Source organism: Chelonia mydas, chromosome 13, assembly GCF_015237465.2.
Source record: "Chelonia mydas isolate rCheMyd1 chromosome 13, rCheMyd1.pri.v2, whole genome shotgun sequence".
Taxonomy (NCBI): domain Eukaryota; kingdom Metazoa; phylum Chordata; order Testudines; family Cheloniidae; genus Chelonia; species Chelonia mydas.
The window spans coordinates 19,859,239-19,881,550 of NC_051253.2; the positions used below are offsets into that span (position 1 = coordinate 19,859,239).

The window sequence follows — 22,312 nt, forward strand, 5'->3', positions numbered from 1 at the left end:
GAGCCGATATGGCAGCACTGTATTTGTTAAGCCAAGCATTAGGAGTGCATCTACCTAAAAACAGAAGAGAATAAGATTGAACATCTCACTGTTGAGCTCAATAAGATCGCCATAACCTTCATCTACAAGCCACCAGAGATACTTTTCAATATTGTTGACCCACCTGTACAAAGTGTATCATGCATCATAATTTCAACAGCCAAAAAACTTTTGACCTATCTCACAGCTGTGTGATATTTTAAAATTGCTTCAGTGACTACTGCTATATCACATTACAGCAGTTATTGAACGACTTCTTATGAACAAACAGGCTGGCTTTTGCATGAAAGCAGTTGTTAAGAGCTTGTCTACATAGGGCAGTTACTCTAGAGTAGTTACCCCTAATGAACTATTCCTGATTGATAATCCCATCTGTGCATATTTTTATTCCAGAATAGGAGTGCCTTATTCTGAATTAGCTTAATCCATAAAGTAGATCGGATTCCAAAAAGTAGTGTGACAGGGTGTATCTACCCCACACCAGTCCCGAAAGGGTTAACTGTGCTGTGCAGGCTGAGGAAACCCTGCCCCTCCGACTCTGCTGGCCATGCTCAGCCTGGAGACGGAGTATAAAGGGAAGCAGCCCACCCCCACAGCTAGTCTAGACAGGCTGCTGATGGGAGAGGACGCAGACTGCAGGCTGTCCCCCGGGAGCGGCTGCAGGCCCTGACCCTAGGAGCAAGGTATGCAGAGGCCCAGATGGATTCCAGACTGCCTGATGAGCCAGGGGAAAAGACCCCACCAGCAGGAGCTAGGCCATTGGAGGACCCCAGAGATGTGGGAGAAACGTGGAGCATCGCCGAGGGAGAAAGGAGAGGAAGCAGCCCAGGGGACTTAGAATCTTCTCTGGTGAGTGAAAAGGGGAACCGGTCAGTGTGTTTCAGGAGGATCTCTGCTGACTCGGTGGTAAGCACCCCCACCACTGCCTGGGCTGGGACTTGGAGGAGCAGGGAGGGCCTGAGTCGCCTTCCTCTGAGCACCACAACCCCTGAGTGGCACCATACTCCCCCAGCGGGCCAATAGGCCACACAATCCCACAGAGGTAGGCTACCCTATTGACTCTGGCCATTAGGCTATGCTGCCTGAGTTGAAGGGCTGTTTATTGACTCTGGCCTTTGGGGCCATGCTGCCCTGAGTGAAAGGGCCGCTTACAGACTCTTGCCACTGGGCCACGCTGCCCTGAGTGAAAGGGCTGCTTACAGACTCTGGCCACTGGGCCGTATTACCACATTTGTAGTCAGGGTCATGAACATAGGACCTGAAAAACTGCTATTCAGTACTTTTTCCCTTCTTCACCCTATACATGACCCAGTCCCCATGACGGAGTGTACCTACCCTGCAACAAGTAGTTTAAGCTAATTCAGAACATCCACACATGAAGTTAATGAGGCATATTTAATCCGCTTTAAATTTTTCATGCTCCCTTTTTCTGGGTTAATTTTGTATGAAGACAAGCCCTAAATAACTGAAGATGCAACAAGCCTGATGGGCTGCTCTGTCCCATCGAGCCCTGCAGCCATTTTCTTCCTGGTTCTTTGAATGCAACAGCTCATCTCCAAGTTTGACATGTCCACACAAACGGGGCAGTGGAATCAGCACTGGCCCTTGGGGGAGTTTAACCTTTCTGAGAGGCTGCGTTCCTGGTTCTCTGTGTGACCCACAGGGGAAGAGAGGTGCAGCGCATATTCTGTGGGTTTTCTGCAGGCCAGAAAGACAAGCTGCATTCTCAGGAAGGCTCATTCCATGTTTCTCAGCTGGTGCAGTGGGAGGGAAGGTTGCAGCTGGTATGTCATATAAGGAGACAAAGGCAATGGTAGATCCAAACCATATAGCATCTAAATGGAGTGTGAGCATCCAGGATTCCCCTTTACTTATCTCTCTGCCATATGTACAAAGTCTCATGTCAGAGGCTTTCCTACTGTTTGAGGATGGCTTCACATGACCCCTTCTGAAGCTCATTAGTGTGTCTCTGAATGTAGGCAAGGGGAGAATGATAGGAGACCTTCCCGAGGAAGCGTAATCAAAACAAACCCCTTCATGTGCTTGTCCCCCATCTGAAGGGCCTGTTCTACATCCAAGGGATTGATGCGCATGGCATGTGTGTGGTTCTCAGAGAACATGGTGGAATGGAAAGGACACTGAAGTGGCAACTAAATAAAGTCTTGCTATGGAGAAAATCCCTTTTTTATTGCTGTGACTTGGTTTTACAGACACAGGGCCAGATCCTCAGTGGGTGTAAATCAGCATGGCACAACTGCCTTCAGCAGAGCTACACCGATTTTTTCCCTAGCTGGGTATTTGGCCCAAACACTTCAAGCACACCCTAAAACAACCATTGTATATAACACTGACCATAAGCAACAGGTGGGTCAGCTCAGAGCCTAGCTCTTTCAGCAAAATGTTGCGACCCGGCAATATTTAAAGCTTCTTCTTGATAGCATCACTGTGAGACCGCATGCGATCTCTCAGGGCAGAGTAATAATTAATAGTGCCCTTGTTAGGAGTACAAATGGAACATGTGATGGCTCAGCTAGCTATAAATCAGGACAGTTTCCATCTGGTCCAAGGTCTATTTTTACCTCACCAGCCCCAATTAACTTTGGAAGCTGAGACTACCAGTGAAACAGAAAAATTGTTCTTGAAGAGTGTGACTGAATATGGGCTGATGTTAGCAGGAAGGGGAGAGATGGAGACTATTTATGCCACCAAGTGAAGGAAGATGTAGAGCAGAACACTGTATTGCTGTAAACTGACAAGCAAGTAGAACACAAAGGAGGGCAAGCAAGATAATTGTGGACTGGTTGCACTAAACAGCAAGATAATTGTGGATTGGTTGCACTAAACAGCAAGATAATTGTGGACTGGTTGCACCTCATGAACTTTACAGGCCCCGTCACCTGTAAATTCCCCATAATTTAGTGCAATTTAGCAGCAGTTCCCCAATATTTCTTCCTGGCAGGGCATACAGGCTTTAGTTCCTATTAGAGCTGTGCAAATAGCTCATTTTTTGGTTTGCTGAGAGACAAGGTCGGTGAGGCGATATCTTTTACTAGACCAACTTCTGTTGTTCTGAAGGTACAAGCTTTTCAGCTTCACAGAGCTCTTCTTCAGGTCTGGAGAAGGAAACCAGAATGTCTGAGCTAAATACAAGTTGGGCCAGATTGTTAAGATTAAGGGGTTAATGCATGTTGTGGGAGACCACTTAAAGTGAAGTGAGCAATTAGTGTTAGCAGACAATGATGTGTGTTACAAATTGTTGTAATGAGCCATAAAACCAGTGTCTCTGAGTCCGTGGTTTTTGATGTCTGAAAGAGTTATGCATTTAAGTTCCCAGGCTTGCTTTTTGAAGGTGTTATGCAGGTTTCCTTTGAGGATGAGTTCTGAGAGGTCAGATATGGAGTGATCGCTTTGTGAAAAGAGTTTGCCCCTGTGTGACATGGAGTTTTTGTCTTATCATTTTTTTGTGTGAGTTCACTGGAGAGCCCAGTGATTGTGTGATTTCACCCATGTTGTTTTGGGAGCATTTAGTGCACTGGATGAGGTACACCACATGTTGTGATAGGCATATGTAGGACCCATGGATCTTGAAAGGTATGTGATATTGATCATTGTAGCAGTGAAGATATGTCTTCGGGTTTTACACCTGTTTTGCCAGGGTCTGGTGCCACTTTGAGTTGGTGTGTTTTGGTCTGTGGGAGTTTGCTTGTTGTTTGCTGACAGTTCTCAAAAACAAATTTGGGTCAACACAAAACTAAAATTTTTGAAATTTTTGGCAAACCAAAAAGTCAAAAAAGATTTTTGTCTTGGCTAGAATGAAATATTTTGCTTTGATTTTGAGCATTTTAAGAAAAATGTTTAAATTATTTAAATTCAAACTGAAAGAAATTTCAAATGGAAAGTCATTTCAAGTTGAACTATTGAAAAGTTTCATTTAGAAAATGTTAAAACAAACATCATTTGAAACAAACAAAAGTTTTTTTACTTTTTCCAAATATATTTTTTCCCCAACAGGAACCATTTGGGGAAACAGACACGAATCTATAAAACATTTCAGCACTGCTGAATCTGCATTTTCCAATGAAAAAAGTTTTGGCTGAAAGTTTCACCGAACTCCTGTTCCAGAGCCAGGTCCCCTGCTGAGTACTCAAGACAGTGCTGCCTCAGTGCTGCCCCAGGGAGTCAGTGATAGATCAACAGATTTCAAGGATAGCAGGGATCATTATGATCATCCAGTCTGACCTCCTATGGGACAAAAGCCAGAGGTTTCACCCAGTGATTCCTGCACTGAACCCTCATCAGCTTGTGCTGGGACTGATTTTGTCCCCAGTCTCTCCCTACAGCTGTTACAGCAGCCCATAAGTTCCATAAACCACAAAGGAGGAGCAGCATACAGCCAAAGTAAGCAGGCCTACACTGCTCCATATATAGGCTTGGCAGAACTCAATTTTTATCTTTTATAATTTCAATGGATAATATTGAAGTTTATTTTTAAGCATTTTTTAAATTGTCTATTTAAATTTTCATATGGGAAATTATGGAGGGGTCAGACACTAGGGAGGGTCAGACAATAATTCGTTAATGATGGTAACGACGTAGAGATTCAAAAAGTGAAAGCATTTTAACCGCTAAAACACGAATTGTCACTATCACGTCAAAACACACAAAGTAAATACTCTTAAATCAAACTCTAATAAGTTCTCAAGCAGTATTTTTCTTACTTTGCCTGTCTGTAAATTTTGATGATTATCGAAGGAAATATTCTTTTGGCAGTTCAGGTGTGTTCAGTGAATTCGATGTTTACCAACATTTACAGATACAAATCTAATCCTTCCAAGTCTACCTATGCTGCCTGCCCTGCCACACACCCTGTGCCAGGGATGGGGATGGGAGGGGATGTGCCCCTAGAACTCAGCATTATGAGGATTCTGGACTAGCATTGCTCGTAGGCAGACACGTGGAGCCCACAGCTGTTCTCTGTATAGTTCATTCTGAACTTCCAGCCTCAAGCAGCAATTCCAAGATGTTGTCCAAAAAAAGGTTATTCTGGTCAGATTTATGTCTTGGCAAAACCAAAAAGAGCTGGAAATCTTGCAAAATAAAGTCTGATCTCATGAAAACTCCAGCCCTCACATGTTCAGATAAATCCAAGCCATTAGATTTGCCTGCAGCCAAACCACAACCTTGCACTCTGAGCATGTCAGCATATATAACCTAAAGAGGGTTAGTACAAGGATGGGAGAGTTCAAGGAACAGCCAGGTGCTGCAAGAAATGGTGCTGATAATACACGAGGGAGCACTCTCCTCCTCTGAATTTGTATTGAACTGAAACTCCAGTATGGTGCTAGGGTATGTAGAGATGCTGTGGTGTTGCCTTTTTGAAAAGGCATAAAATCCCAACCATTTGCTAGCGTAGCAGTATTAACCTTGGAATCCTGGCTGAATCCCAGCTCAGGTCATTACATGCTGCCTATCTGCAGTTTCAATTGGATATTTATTCTTCTTGACTTCCTGTCTTAAACTATTGTGTAGTGCTGCTTCAGCCCTACCCCAGAAGAAGTCCCAGAAAATCACAGAACCCGTGACAGAATCGTAGCCTTGGCCATGACAGAACAGGCTGTCAGATGGAAATAGGAAAGGGCTTTGGAGAAGAAAAGACCATGCTTTTGCACAAACTAGACTTATTCTCCTACACTGTTTATTAGTGTTCCAAGGCTGAACCCCTTCAATGTTATCAGGCTGGGGTAATCTGGTTTCAGGTGGAAAAAGAAACAAGCATACTAAGGATACTTGTCTTTACCTGGAGGACCAGGGAAGGCTTGCTTCATGGAATGAGTAGGAGTAGGAAGGCCTAACTATCAATCTCCTCTTACCAAAACATTATGGGAATGGAAGGAGTCTGGGGCTCATTATAATGCAAGCTCTTGTACATATCTTTCAGTGCTCAGGAGGAGCACAGCAGGAGAAGAGAGGAGGAATGAACCCTATGAGAGAGAACCTGGGACACATACAAGCGGATCTAATACCCAGAGAAAGCCTACTAACTATATATTGAAGATGATGTTGGGGAACTAGAGTATGTGTAGACAACCCACCTATCTTTTTCAGAAAGTGGTCTTTGTCCCCCTTTATCACTCCACCATCGTGATGATCAGGTACCCTGCTGCCCTCGCCAGTGACACCCTTCAGAGAAAGATGTTACAGCATTCCCCATCTGTGGGCTGCCCAGGTGAATCTGAAAGGTCCCACTCCATACTTCCAGAGAGCAGGCTATCACTCTTATCATGCCTAACACTCCATCCTCTTTACAAAAGTGGAATTAATCCAAATTAACTTTTAAAGTGGATTAGTTAAACTACATTAAACTCCTACGTGGATGCTCTTATTCCGAATTTAAGATAAACTGCATTAAGGCCACTGTAATTCTGAATAAGAGCGTCCATACAGGAGTTTAATGTGATTTAATTAAGCCATTTTAAAGTTACAACTTTAGTTCATTTGGATTAGCTTTCATGAGTGCCCCCCAGTAGACAAGACCGAAGAGTAGATCTAGGGCCTGATTCTCCACTGCATTGTACCTTGTGTCATCATTTACACTAAGTAGCTGTGATAGGCCACCGCACTGATGGGCCTGTGCTTGACACTCACTTTGCACAGGACGACACAAGGTGCAAGACTGGAGAATTGAGCCCTTACTGTCTGGAGCTGTGTGTAAACTATTGTGAAGGATAGCACTGCTGCTCTGGTTGTAGAGACAATCACTGTGCAGTGGGGCTGTAACCCATTACTGTAAAGCACTGGTGTATAAAAGGTGCTATGTAACATTCAATTTTCTCTGTCCAAAAGGAACTTACAAAGTAAGCATCTCATAAACATTGGCTTCATTTTCTGCAAAGTCTGAGTCAGATCATGCCAAGCATCTTTGAAATTTTCTGTTAAGAAAGATGCCTGTTGCAGATTTATTCTAAAAGGAGCAGCAATAATCCAGGCCGGTTCCTCTCAGTCGCTTGTCTCAAACTCTAGAGTGTTGGAAAGATAATGCTCCAAGAGTGAGATTAGGTTGGGCCTGCTTATTTCTCACACGGATCCCAAGTGGCTCTCTCACCCAGCTGCTCATGGTGTTTCGTTGGCTAACAGCTTCCCATCCTGACTAGTGAGTACCCTGGGAGATTACTGCCCTTCTGCAATTGCCACAATAGTTTCAGTATTTCATAGACTTTGAAGCAGCCTGATCCATCTCAGGGTGGGCAGAAGGGGACGTGACGTTTTCCACACAGAACTAACACCAGGTAAACAAGATGTAGTGAATCAATGCCTGCTGATCTGTTTGTCCTATATTGGTAATGAACATGCTCCGTCATGCAGACAATACAAGGAGTTGATCACATAATTGAAAAGAGCACAGGGATTCAGCACCATAAGAACTTTCAGATGCCAAAAAGGAGTTTGAGGAACTAGACAAGGCTCTTATATCTGTCTGATTTGCTGTGGCTGATGTTTTAAATACAGCGATCCAACGGTGGCACTTTCCCCTTCGGGTGAAGTGTCATTATCAAAATGATCATCTGCTGTTTCCCCAGAAGGGGCAGATTTATCTTTTCTGATTCTCACCGTCTGTTTCATTTAGCATCATATTAAAGTTGGAATGTGGAGACTATTGGGCTGCTGTCACTTTGGGGAAGTGCAGCCTGCACAATAACCATTAGGGGCTGCTACCTAAGGATGAGAGCGGGGATCGGCGAGTCAGGGACCTTGGGTTCTATTCCCAGCTCTGTCACTGACTTCCAGTGTGACTCTGGGTGTTTCACTTCTGTTCCTCCTTCAGACTGGGGATTGTAATGTTATCTCTACCTTGTGTTGTAGGGTTATATGGTCTAATTAGGGTTTGCATTGTACTTGAAATCATTGAAAGGGACTATAGATGTTAAATGGATTATTGTTGTTAGGTTATTCTGTCATTATAGCAAGATGCTAAATGGATTTACCATACCGTGGCCTTTATGTTGAAAGATTTTTTTGTCCCCTTATTTCATACTGACACTGTGTGGTTTGTCCGGAGCATTTCTAAATCCACTACACTTGGACTCCAGTGAGGTTTCGTTTTCATTATGGGCCTTGGATCCTCACTCTCATGAGCAGCTCAGTGTTCAGCCTCTACAAGGATCACTGATGGTGCAGTGGCACATGGTGTGCGTTTGATTCTGAGGTACTGCCACATAAGAATCATTCCCAGTCATCTGGACACCTCTTCTGTCAGCAGTGCCCACCCCACCCAAGAAAGCACTGGTTTTATAAACCTGGCATTTTATTTCTGATTAACTTTCCTTGTGTTGATTACTGGGCACAGCTTGGACTTTGAGGGCTTGAGGCTTTCTTTGCTTTCTTGCAGATGGATGACTGATTGTTCTTTATTTGGTGTGGGCTAGTTCCTTTCAAGGCAAAGGGGGACTTTGCCAGCAAGGCAATAACTAGGTAGCTGGTGTGCAGTGAACATAAGAACAGGCCTACTGGGTCAGAGCAATGGTCCATCTAGCCCAGTATCCTGTCTCCAACAGTGGCCGGTACCAGATGCTTCAGAGGGAATGACCAGAACAGGGCAATAATCAAGTGATCCATCCCCTGTTATCCAGTCCCAACTTCTGGCACTCAGAGGCTCAGGGACACCCAGACCTTGAGGTTATGACCCTGACCATCTTGGCTAATAATCATTAATAGCCCTACCCTCCATGAACTCATCTAATTCTTTTTTTAACCCAGTTATACTTTTGGCCTTCACAACTTCCCCGGCAATGAGTTCCTCAGGTTGACTGTGCGTTGTGTGAAGAAGTACTTTCCTTATGCTTGTTTTAAACCTGCTGCCTATTAATTTCATTGGGTGACCCCAGTTTCTTGTGCTATGTGAAGAAGTAAATAACACTTCCCTATTCACTTTCTCCACACTATTCATGATTTTATACCTCCATAATATCCCCCCTTCGTTGTCTCTTTTCCAAGATGAATAGTCCCAGTCTTTTTAATCTCTCCTCATATGGAAGTTGTTCCATACCGCTATTCATTTTTGTTGTCCTTCTTTGTACTTTTTCTGATTCGAATATGTCTTTTTTGAGATGGGGTGACCAAAACTACATGCAGTATTTAAGGTGTGGGCGTATCATGGATGCATACAGTGGTATTATGATATTTTCTGTCTTATTATCTATACCTTTCTTAATGGTTCCTAACATTGTGGTAGTGTTTTTGACTGCCACTGCAGATTGAGCAGATGTTTTTAGAGAACTATCCACAATGATGCCAAGATCTGTTTCTTGAGTGGTAACAGCTAATCTAGACCCCATCATTTTGTACATACAGTTGGGATTATGTTTTCCAATATGCATTACTTTTCACTTATCAACATTGGATTTCATCTGCTATTTGGTTGCTCAGTCACACGATTTTGTAAGATCCCGTTGTAACTCTTTACAGTCAGCTTTGAACTTAACTGTCCTAAGTAATTTGGTATCATCTGCAAACTTTGCCAACTCACTGTTTACCCACTTTTCCAGATCATTTACGAATATGTTGAACAGCACTGGTCTCAGTACAGATTCTTGGGAAATCCCATTATTTACCTCTCTCCATTGTGAAAATTCATAATTTATTCCTACCCTTTGTTTTCTACATTTTAACAAGTTACTGATCCATGAGAGGGCCTTCACTCTTACCTCATGACTGGTTACTTTGATTCAGTGCCTTTGGTGTGGGACCTTGTTAAAGACTATCTGAAAGTCCAAATACACTATATTCACTGGATCACCCTTGTCCACATACTTGTTGACTCCCTCAAAGAATTCTAATAGATTGATGAGACAAGATTTCCCTTTATAAAAGCTGTTGACTATTCTCCAATATATCGTGTTTATCTGTGTGTCTGATAATTCTGCTCTTTACTATAGTTTCAACGAATTTGTCTGGTACTGAAGATAGGCATACCATCCTGTAATTGTCAGAATAATCTCTGAAGCTTTTTAAAAATCAATGTTACATTAGCTTTCCTCCAGTCCTCCGGTACAGAGACTGATTAAAGCGATAGGTTACATAACACAGTTAGTAGTTCTGCAATTTCATATCTGAGTTCCTTCAGAACTCAGGTGAATACCATTTGGTCCTGGTGATTTATTACTGTTTGATTTATCAATTTGTAGCAAAACTTCCTCTATTGGACACCTCAATCTGGGACAATTCCTCAGATTTGTCATTAAAAAGAACAGCTCAGGTGTGGGAATCTCCCTCACATCCTCTGCAGTGAAGACTGACGCAAAGAATTCACTTAGCTTCTCCTTGTCTACTACACTCATCAAAAATTGTCTCACTGTTACTGTTTATTGTATCCAGCTTTTGCATCACCTGCTGTATGCTCAGATCATAAACTTATTGGAGCAACGACCATCTTTTGGTTGTGTTTGTGGACAGAGCCTAGCACAATAAATAACTAGCAATACAAATATCAGGAAATAATGATCAAAGAATGGTGACATCACAAATAATTTGGGTTCTTTGTTTGGGTTTTTAAATTGTATATTGTGCAAGACTGTGAAGGATACAGCAATGTAATGGAGGAGTGAGCAGCATAGAAAAATGTTACAGCATTGTTTTATATTAACAGCCATGTGAAGATTGGAATGGTATAACTTTACGGCTGGTCTGAGCTCACCTGCTCAAATAAATCACATTTGCACATTTGCTCATATGAAACCTCTTTATAATAAGCTCTGTGAACATACAAGTCAAAAGAAAAAAAAGGTGAAAAATGAAAGAAAGAGGAATAATAAATTTAGAGAAAAAAGCATTTAAATACAATCTGCATTTGTCAGATAAGGTCGCAATTTTTTGTCTATATTCTTAAGAACGGTCAGAAGGAAGAATGGTCAGCCTTGGTACAAAGGGGGTGTGGGGAGATAAGCTCTGTGTGGCTATCCTCCATGCCAAAGGTTCTCATAACCCAGTGCACAATATTTACAGATTTAACCAAATAATATTGGGCTGATTCAGGGTTGGCAAAATGGCTCATTACTTATGCACAGCATGTGCTCGGTAGCAAAGGGCAAGCTGGAGAGCAGAACCCAAATATTTTAATAGCCATAAAATCTGTCCCATGGGAGGTTTAAATGATTTTTTAAAAGCCAAATTCTTACATTTTTTCATCCGAAAATGCACGGCAGCAGTACTGCAAATCCCCAGAGGCTGTGTGTGGGGTACGAGATATTGATGGCAGGAGACCTGCATTTCCTACATCAGCTCACTGCAGGCAGCAGATTTTGTGCTTCTAGAGTCATTGGGCCAGATCCTCAGCTGGTGTAAATTAGCATCACTCCACAGAGTTCAGTGGGGCAAGGATGATTGACACCAGATGAGGATGTGGCCCATGCTTTTTTTCGGAACTCCTGAAGGAGAGAAGGAGGGGGCTGGTTATCGTTTTTGTTTGTTTGTTTGTTTTTTAAACCATTTACCCTTTAACTCAGCTCCTAACATTTCTCCAATATTGTAAATTTCCTCATGGAAATGTAGTATAAACAATGAGTTAGGTGAAGGGGGTAAGAATAGGGGTTGCTCCAATAAAGGGATGTTCTGCACAGCCCCCACTCCAACCCTGCCTGGGGAATGCTCTGCGCATCGGGTAGTAATATGCTCCAAAGTGCTCCTACTTCTAGTGTCCCTAATACACTTGCATGGAACTATAAGTACAAGAACAAGCAAGCCTTGGAATAAGTCATCTTTATGGCCTGCTTCTTCCTATTACAGATTCATAGACACCAAGGCCAAAAGGGACCAATGTGATCCTCTGGTCTGACCACCTGTACAACACATTCCCCCAAATAATTCCTAGAGCAGATATTTTAGAAAAATCTTGATTTAAAAATTGTCAGTGATGGAACTTCTTTGCACCTTTCCAGGTAACGTGAACAGATTCACTAACATTCCCTCAATACTGTCCATGGCCAGGGTAGATTTCTAGGTAACAATGTAAACAGCTGTTATCCATGCTGGGGTTGACTCTGCTTTGTCCCTTCATGCCTTCCATGGGTATCCCACACAGGACCACACTCCTTTTTAGCTTGTTTACACTAGACCCTTTAGGGTATCCACCCCACAAGAGACCTAAGTAGGTAAAAAGGCTCCAATTAACCTGTGACCGGCTGCACCTGGAGGAGAGTCAGGGCTGATAAAGTCTAATTGATGATGAAACCGGGGCCAGGCTAGGCTCGGCTAGGCTAGTATAGTATAAAATCAGGAAGGTAGTGAGGAAGAAGAGGTGGGATTACTAGGAGCTTAGTAGGAAAAATTATATGACTTGCTACAGACTTCCTCATAGCATCAGGGTTAAAAAAAATGGCTAAACAAGGTATGTACAAAAAAATTTTTTTTGAGAGAACCAAACATTTTTAGTTATGGGAAATCAAATTACAGCTGGACAGTTATTCCCCCATTTGTGGATTTGGAATTGTATGAAAAAAACGAGGGAAGGAAAAAGCCACACATCTTGACCAATGAAATTTCTGAATTTATTTCTGAAAAATGGGGCCAGTTTTGTCAAGTCTATACAGCTAGATCAAAAGATGACAACACAGCAGAGTGCGTACAGCATTCTGTGTTCCTAGTCTTGGAATCCAGAAATCTAAAAGGCTATCGAATTAGGTGACCAATCTGACAGCTGAAGTAACAGCAATAATGTTGGCACTAAGCTGGATTAGAGATGTGCGACCGGCTGCAGCATTATTTTATCTGATTCCTCGTCAGGCCTTATGACAATCAGAACACGGACTCTGGAAAGCAGAAATGACGGTAAGTGAAATAATGTTCCTAACTATGGACATAATACAAGTAAGTATCTGTGTAACAACAGCATGGATTCCAGCGCATATCAGAATACTTGGAAATAAAATGGCTGACAAAGCAGCAACACAAGCTCTAAGAAATGAGGAGGTGGATATTAAGATACCCTTAAGTAGACAAGAATTTAAAAGTGTGATCACAAGGAGCTTGCGAAGGAATAGCAAGAACTATGGGATCAGCATAGTTAAAGATGGAAAAGGCCTTTCTTGACCACTGAGTCCATCTTACTGCCAAGATGGGATATAGACTCCTGACAGTGGGTATATAATTGTGTTTATTCCTATTCAAGGGCCATGAAAATTTTATCTCATGAGAGCCCAAACTATTACAAATATTGCTGAGCATATTCCCTTCACAGGGCATTGATTTATCACATAGGGCCTGATAGAATGACTAAGCTAGAAATTGTTGCTAAATATGACTGAATTGTAGTTAAGGTGAAAGGCACAGGAGAAAGGGAAGGATAGATGTTTCTGCCAAAGAAAACATTAATAAATGGTTTCTTACTGATGGGTTCATTATTCCTCTGCTCATTCATTCCCAAGTAATACTAGGCACAAAGGACCCTACCCATACTTTCCACTGTCTAATGAAAAGAAATAAAGGAGATACCCCTGGAGAACAGGGGTTAAAAGCAGCCAAGATAGACTGATTGGGGAAGCAGCCACAGGTGTGGCCAGCTCAACTAGAACCCAGCTGGTCCTGATAAGAGGGCTGGGGGCCAGGAGCTGAAAGAGTCTCACTCTAGCCCTGGAGTGGGAAGGGCTAGCTGCCTGAGAGGAAGGTACCATACTGTACCGTACCGTTCTGTACCGTACCGTATCGTATCATACCTGACCTGACCTGGAGCAGTGCTGGGGAATAGGGCAAGGGAGCTGGGGAGCTCTAGCCTGGTAAAAACCCAGGCTGAAGGCCTACAGAGGTACTGGGGCTATAGAGGTGCAGCCTGGGAATAGGCAGAGGCAGCTGGTCCTAACCCCTTGCCAATGATGAGTGGCCATTACAGACTGCAGTCTACTCCAGTGAGCGGGGCTAGAGGACAACTGGCAGTAGCCACTGAGGCGAGGTGGGGGTAGAGGGTTGGGGGTAGAGCGTGGGGGTACTGCTGGGGCAGAACCCCGAGGTAAAGGGCACCAGGGTCCAGGAGGGACACGGGGCCAGCAGCAGGGAAGACACTTGCCTGCAGAGGGCACTCTGGGCTGGACAAGAGCTAATTCCCAAGATGACCAGAAGGAGGTGCCACCCCAGTGAATTTTTGCTTCGCTACACCCTTTACAGCTCTCGCTCTTAAGAGGCCCTTTGACCCACCCATTTCTATCTAAATCTTGCTTATTGGATCACAGTGTCCTCACCCAGAAGAGGAGCTGAGTGAATAACCTGCATCAAATAGTACACTGGATGAACGTAGCCTCCTTTCTGCTTGCTCTTCTGTGAGCATAGCACAACCTCCTCCACTTTATTCATTATTTGAATTTGTTCAGAAAAGGCTTTTCTGAATTTTTTTACTTTCTGGAATGAGTTCTTAAAAAGGTAGCTGAGTTGCTTAATTGTGATTGGTCATAAGTCATGGTATTGTTTCTTTTCCTCGATTGAATGATGTGGCTAGTTTCTTTTAGTCATCATGATTGAGGTGGACTGCTTTGCATGAGGAGAGGGTAATAGAGGTGCAGACCAGTTCAGCAAGGAGCCTTGGGCTTCCCAGGGCAGGGGTGGTATGGAAGAAGTAGACAAATAGGGTATCAAGGATGGCACTGTTGACAATGGAAGGGTTGGGAGAGGGTTGATGCCAATGGCACCAGCACCTGAGTCAGCACTCCAATTAGTTGCCCCAGAGCACACCTGACTATATGAACTGTGCCCAGTGGTGCTGGAATGCTCTTTATAGTTTTGCTGGCTTTCAGCACCCCCACTATCTCCAAACGTTTTATCTCATTCCCCCGACACTCCCGCAGAGCTGAGGCCAGGAGCAGGGCCGTGTCTCTGGGGAGCGGGGGGAACAAGGACAGGGATAAGGGGGCCAAGGCTGGAGCCACGGCTGGGGAAACATGCGGGGCCAGTAGTGGAGCCCTGCGTGTGGGATTGGCAGCCAGGAACCTGTGTGTGGGGCTGGGCACAGAGCCAGCAGCCAGGACCTCCAGGAATGGGGCCAGTACCTGGGATGCAGGACCCCACGTGCGCGGTGAGGAACGGGGCTGGCAGCCGAGACTCCAAGTGCGGGGCCAGCAGCTGGGACCCTGTGTGCATAGCTGGGAGTGGGGCCGGCAGCTGGGACCCCGCGCAGACCAGGGCCAGCAGCTGGGATCCCGTGTGCACAGCCAGGACCCCACGTAAAACCTGGGGGTGTTGCAGCACCCCCTGCGCCCCTAATTCCAATGCCACGACTGTGCCCAATTGATAGATTGAGATGGGTTGGAGAGAGTTAATAGGCCAATTAACTCATTAGCCCAATGGGTACATCTGACCGTTTTCCCACCCAGGGTGCCACCTGGAACTGGGATATCACTGAGCCTTCTGATCCACCAGCCTGGGCTCCCTCTCACACTGTGCTGCTGTGACGAGCTGCAAAGCCCCCCTGCCAGCATTCACCCAAGTAGGGACACACCCAGCTGCAGTTACACGCAGGTCTCTCTAACCACCAGCTTCCCAGCCTAGGACCCCAGAGCAGTATCGTCCTGCCCTGGTCAAATCTGGCCAGTATATGGGTTTAGTACCTGGTCCACCTCTCCCTCAATGTGAAGAGAACAATACACACTTGCGGTAACCAAGCAGAGATTTTCCCCAAGCACTCCAGTCAAAGATCATTGGTTTGGATTAACACATAAAATAAGTGTATTAACTACAAAAAATAGCTTTTAAGTGATAGCAAACAGATCAAAGCAGATTACCTAGCAAATAAACAAAAATGCAACCTAAGCTTAATATACTAGACTGGATATGAATAGCAGATTCTCACCCTAACTGATGGTACAGGCAGACGTGTAGATTCTTAAGGCACAAGCTGCATTAGCTTTACAGCTTGGGTTTCTCAGGTCTTCATACACAGGCTAGAAATCCCTTTATTCTGGGTCCAGCACTTCCCCCAGTTCAGTCTTTGTTCCTTAAGTGTTTCCAGGTGTCGTCTTGTGTGGAGAGTGAAGAACCATAGATGATGTCACTCCCTGCCTTATATAGCTTTAGCATATGGCAGGAAACCTTTGTTTCAAAACTTGGTTCCCAGACCGGTTTGTGGACAAATACTGACATCCCAAGATGGAGTCCAGAATCATGTGGCCTGGTCACATGTCCTTGCAGTGTTATAGCAGCCATTGCTTACAGGCTTGCCAAAATGCCCACAGGAAGGTTAAGCTATTCCACAGGCCATTGTCTTTGTTAACGGGCCATCAGCCCCGTCTGGCTTCTTCACTGTTGTATCTGAAAGGCTGGCTGTAGGCATTTTCCAGAGTAAGCCCATTTGAAATAAAGATCCCTAGTCAATATTCATAACTTCAGAAACAAAAATGATACATGCACACAAATAGGATAATAATATTCAGCAAATCATAACTTTTTCAATGACACCTCACATGACTTATCTTGTACAAAATGCATCATAATTATGTCATAATCATATCAATAATATCACTGTGAAAAATATGGGGTGCGGTGTCACAGTATAAAAGGCACAAAGATGCATTAGAGAGGGACTTGCAAACTCAGATGTGAGTGATCTCCTTCCCTCACGAGCCAAATGCTCCGTGGTACTGCTGATACGAGGCTGCATAGTCTGTAAAGGTGGTGGGAAAGAACATTGTAAATAAACTGCACAAGGTGTTTTGTCAGAAGAAGGTCTCCAAATGGTTTGTGGGCTAGAAATTAGACAGGAGCTAGTCTTTCCTGCCCCACAAGAGTGGATTATTTAGGTGGGGAGGGAGGAGGCGTTATGCAAGTCGTTAAAGGGAGGACAAGAATATTGAACTTGATGTGTGGAGAAGGGGAAGCCAGTAGAGGAAGTCAGAGGAAATTAATATGATTGTGATTCTAAGGGATCCATTTGGTGCGGACTGGGAGAGGCCAATGTGGGTTTCAAGAGGCTGGAAAGGAAGAGGAGGGACTAGTAATTAAGATTCTGAAGGCCTGGACAAGCGTTTTAGGTAGTTGACTAGCTAGAAAAGAACCAGATCATAGAGATAGTGTTGAGGAAGAAGTGGCAGGATTTGGATGTGTGGACAAGGGTGAAGAAGTCCGAGAGGATACTAAGGTCACAGGCCTCACTGAATGACACAGAAGATGGCTGTGTGTACAACAGTAACAGTAATGGGGAGAGCTTGGGAGGAAATACAAGTTTGATTTTTGGATACATAAAATTTAAGTTGATAGCAAGACATCCTTGAGCAGATGCCAGAGAAACAACCTGAGATGTGGAACCGGATGGAGGAGTCAGGTGAAGATGTGCATTTGTGAGGCATCAACATGGAGAAGACAGTTGAAGTCATGTGAGCAGATGAGATCAGCTTAAGGAAAGGGTCTAAAGGGAGAAGAGGAGAGAACCAGCAGAGGATTGTGTTATGCAAGCCAAAGCAGGACAGATGTCAAGAAAGAGGGTATGATCAACAGTATCTAGAACAGCAGAGAGGATGGGGATGGGGAAGGGTCCCTGACTTTGGTCAGGAAGAGGCCATTGGTAGAGCTGGCCAAAAAATGTTTGGCAAAATCTGTCCTTTCTTCACTGAAGAATTTAAAAATTGGAAATTTTGTGATCAGACCTAGTAATGAGAAACCTTGATGAGAGCAGTTTAATTGGAGTGGAGAAAGTAGAAGCCAATTTTTGAGGACTGAGGATGGAACTGCTATTCAGTTTTAAAAAAAATACAATCATTTTTTGTATAAATGTAGGCAGTTCGTATTCCTTGTTTACCATACAGGCATCATGACTCATGTGACTTTTATAGTTCATGAGCTTTTGTTTATGATGATATGCTTTGTGCTTAAATTAAAAATATAGTTAAAAAATCCTGTTTTCATCTAAATATACCTTTAGGCTTTATAATGAATAGTAGTGGAAGAAAACAGACATATTTTTGTGGACATCAACATAGTTTTGAAATAGAATGTTTAAAGAACAGGTTAGTAGAGGGAAATTGTGTTAAAGAGCCCTGAAAGGATTGTAAATTTCTCATCAAGATGGGGATGAATGCTGTCTGCATCTGACTTGTCATCACACCCCTCTCACTCATGCTTTCACATACTCATGTGGTGCATGCAGCACTGGTGGCTCAATTTCCAAAGCATTATTGTAGTGAGAAATCTCTAGCTTCAGAGCCATTTTTATTTTCCCCACTTTGAGGTTTTCTCCCACTTTCACATGGCTTTTGTGTGAGGTATCATGGAATCAGGCTCATCTTTAGAAGCAAATGTGCCTTTCTAATCAAAATGCTAAACAGAAATGCAGAGATATAAAAGATGTGCTAGGTGGTGTACAATAACAGCTTGCTTAATTAAACTACCAAACCATAGATAAAGCATGTACAATGTAAAGCTATAGAACATAGCATTTTTCATGTAGATCAACACAAAGCACTTTGCATGGTTGATCTGTGACAAATTATCTTGATAACATCAACATCCTGCCTGGTCTCCTCTGTCTCATCTTGCTTATTATCTTCCACTGGGCTTAAATGCAGAGGCTAATCGTTTGCAGGGTCTGACTATAGTATTGGGACATCTAGTGGTTGAGATCATTCTTGCATGTAAGTTACCTGATTTGAGTTCTTGCCTGCAAGGAATCAGACAGGAAACTAATTAAAAGCTTGAACTAGTTCAGTCCTTGAGCCAATGAGAATAAAGCCACAGATTACCTCATTTCTAGACCCTATACACTGATGGGTTTTATATCCCTTTAAATTTTAAGCTTATCTATTTTGGGGGTCACTTCTCACTGTACTAGTTCTGGCACGTACTGGCATGCATCCGATGAAGTGGGCTGTAGCTCACGAAAGCTTATGCTCAAATAAATTTGTTAGTCTCTAAGGTGCCACAAGTACTCCTCTTCTTTTTGCGGATACAGACTAACATGGCTGCTACTCTGAAACCTGTACTAGTTCTGTGATTTATTCACAATATTTGATTCGGCAGTGGCTCCCTGTATTTCTAAGCATATTAACATGTAAAATTTGGTAATGCACTGGCAATTCTAAAGGTAAAAACATTAACATTTTCATACATACTGCCCCAAGGTTCTGTCTGTTCTGTGTGTTCTGACATCTGGGCCCTGCCTGCTTCTATCACTGCCACTCCATTTTAATTGGTTTAATTGAGTCACTTGTACATAGCAAACACCTACCATGTGAAATGACACCAGAGGGTCTGATTCTGCCATGCTGGCTCACCTTGAGTAGTGCCTTACTCTCAGTGTGAGAGTTCAGGGGCCCTCACAGAGAATGCCATGCCAGCAGCTCCCTCTTATTTATACTGAGGGGCTGCAGCCCAGTGGCTTTGCAGTACTATGGTATAGGTCAAATAGGACCCAGATTCATCAAAGCTTAGTGGCCCCCTGAAAGACGCATCAATCCAGCCAACACCCTGGATCTTTCTCAGAGTCCTGAGTCCTTGAATTTCTTCCCCAGGAAGAAAAGGAGTACTTGTGGCACCTTAGAGACTACCAAGCCAGGCCATACCCACCCCAAGAGGCTGCCAAGAGTGAAATACTTACTTAGCCATAAAACTAAACAGAAACACTATTACACCCAGGGAGAAGAACTGTAGAGGAAGATTGTTTTATTTTTCCATAGCCATTTTTCTGATTGAAATTGTACATCAGAGGTGCCTGGACAACAGACGATTCTGTGAGCAAGCCAAAGCCCATTTTCACAAGAAGTTACAAAGATCCTAGATTTGGTGTGCACACTGTCTCAGAAGAGCTTGGAGTTACATTAAGATTGTTATTGGAGATCCAGACTCTGGAGAAAAGAGATCAGTGTGCAGAACACTACTGATGCTACTAAATAGATAAGAAGTATCTCTCCACATAACTCTTGCCATGCAACCTTAAAATAAGAAGGAATTCATTTTTAGGTCTTGTCAGAACAGCTAGTAAATAAAGTAAACGGTTTGAGAAGTTACCTCTGGCTTCCTCTGCATCCTGTGCTTTGAAAAATTGTTTGTTGAAGGTTGCTGCCTCAGCAGCTTTGAAAAACACTTGTTCATTTCATGGTTTAAATTTCCCCAAGCATTACACTGGATCATGTGCACATACTGAGTGTGTCATTGTCAACAACCATAAAAGTTATGGTATCGCATTGGCTGCCAGTCATCTTTCTGTTACATTGAGGGGTTGTTTTGTTTTTTAAACACAGTGCTACTATTTACCAACTTGAACATGATGAATCTCCTTTGAATCATGGATACGAGCTAACTGAATTTCCTCAGAATCAATATTCTATCCTTTCTGTGAGCCTCTGTAGTGAAGAGGCGTGGCCACCCTCCAAGATTGACAGTGAGAGGCAGCCAGCCGTCCCCTGGTCTTATTGGGATCCAGGAAGTGGGTGGGCAAAGCCCACCCACTGCTAAAGGATCCCCCCCGCCTAAGAGGGGGGTCCACAGGACCTGGAAAACCAAATAATTACGGGGGACAACTAATGAACAACAGGGACAGGAGTGCGGTCAAAGGGTCGAACGAAGGGAACCGGACAGGGACACCGAGCAGAGAACCCCGGACAGCGCCCACTGCTCCTCGAAGGCGTCAAGGGAGTCAGTGGACGCCACCCAGAGGAACTCTGCCCGGAGGCGTGAACGGACGGAGGATCGGAAATAGGCCCCACAGTCACAGGAGACTCCATCGGCCAACCTCCTCACCCTAGTTTTATAGATGGCCACTTTAGCCAGGGCCAGGAGGAGGTTGACCAGGAGGTCCCTTGACTTAGTGGGGCCATGGACAGGGAATGCATAGATAAGGAGGTGAGGGGAAAAGTGCAACCAAAATCTCAACAAAATATTCATGAGGAGCCAGAATACGGGCTGCAGCCTGGCGCACTCCAGGTAGACGTGCACCAGGGTTTCCCTCATGCCGCAAAAGGGGCAGGTATCTGGGAGTAGGGTAAACCGCGCCAAGTACATGCCCGTGCTCACGGCCCCGTGAACAGCCGCCCCCTGGTGATGGGCAGAACCAGGAAGGCCACGATCTCCACGCTGGAAGCAGAGGGGTGGGACAGGAACACGAAGTATAAAAGGCAGGCTCTGTAGCTCAGTTGGGAGGCAGCTGCCAAAGAAGTTGGATGCGTTCTCCCTGCTGTAGACACAGAAGACTTCTGCTGTCCCGAGAAGGGCCCTGAGCTACCCGTATAGCCAAATATGTCAGATGCTGAGGAGTTGCTGGGACTGATGCTTGCAGGGTACCCTGGGGAGACGGAGGACGACCCTTGCAAGGTACACCCAAGGGGGAATATAGGAAGTGTCCCAGGGCAACTGACCCCAGGCTGGCTTGCAGTGTACCCTGGGGAGACGGAGGACGACCCTTGCAAGGTACACCCAAGGGGGAATATAGGAAGTGTCCCAGGGCAACTGACCCCAGGCTGGCTGCAGCGCTGCCAGAGATTAGGTCAGCATGTTGTAGTCAGGATCCCCACTGACCCAATGGCAGACCACTCTGCCGCTATTAGGGCCCTGGGCTGGGATGTGGGGAAGTTGGTGCCATTGGGGGAGGCTAGCCCCTTCTGTGCCCCCCCCGACCAAGGCCTTGCCCCACTCTTTCCACTCCCCTCCCCCACTGGAGCCCAGAGCACCCTGCAGCCCCAGCACCAGGTGGGCGTGAGCACTGGCCCCAGCTTGCCTGCCCCAGCCCAGCGGGAAGGGAACTGAAAGCAAGCAGGAGGAGGCCTGGGGTGGAGCATGGGAGGACCATGCCAGGCTGTTTGGAGAGGCACAGCCTTCCCATGCCTATGCTACCCACTACCCATGGTCCCTGCCCTTTCCTACATAAACAGTTCTTGGATTACATGAAAATCTAACAAAGACAGCAGTCTCATAGACATGCCAGTATAATCAGAATTTTGGCACCTTCCCTATTATCTCAACCAAAAGACATGTCTCAAAGGCCCTGTTTACAAGAGAAAGTTGCACCAGTTTCACTAACATCATTTTTTAAACCAATGTAGTTAGCACAGACAATTGTGTGGGCACTCTTAACTCAAAATAACTAAGTTTTAATTAGAATATCTGAAGTCATTTCCGAATCAATTTAAGCTAACCCATAATAAATACATCCCACTTAGCCTTTAGCACTAGTTTAACTAAAAACTCAGTTTAAAAACCACACGTTTTTCACATAACTCACTCCTCACTTATAAGCCCAGCCACTCCTTTTATGCAGCTCACAATCTCTTGTGGCTAATTGCTAAGGCTACGTTTTAGTCATGGCTATTTTCAGTAA

General features: G+C 44.4%; 1 long non-coding RNA gene across 1 annotated transcript; it reads left to right on the forward strand.

The window, feature by feature from the left end:
• Positions 1–12,331: 12,331 nt before the first annotated feature.
• LOC122462807 lies at positions 12,332–19,793 on the forward strand. The gene is made up of 3 exons (XR_006285615.1): positions 12,332–12,418; positions 12,814–12,858; positions 19,677–19,793. It is a non-coding gene; the product is annotated as an uncharacterized LOC122462807 (long non-coding RNA).
• Positions 19,794–22,312: the final 2,519 nt, after the last annotated feature.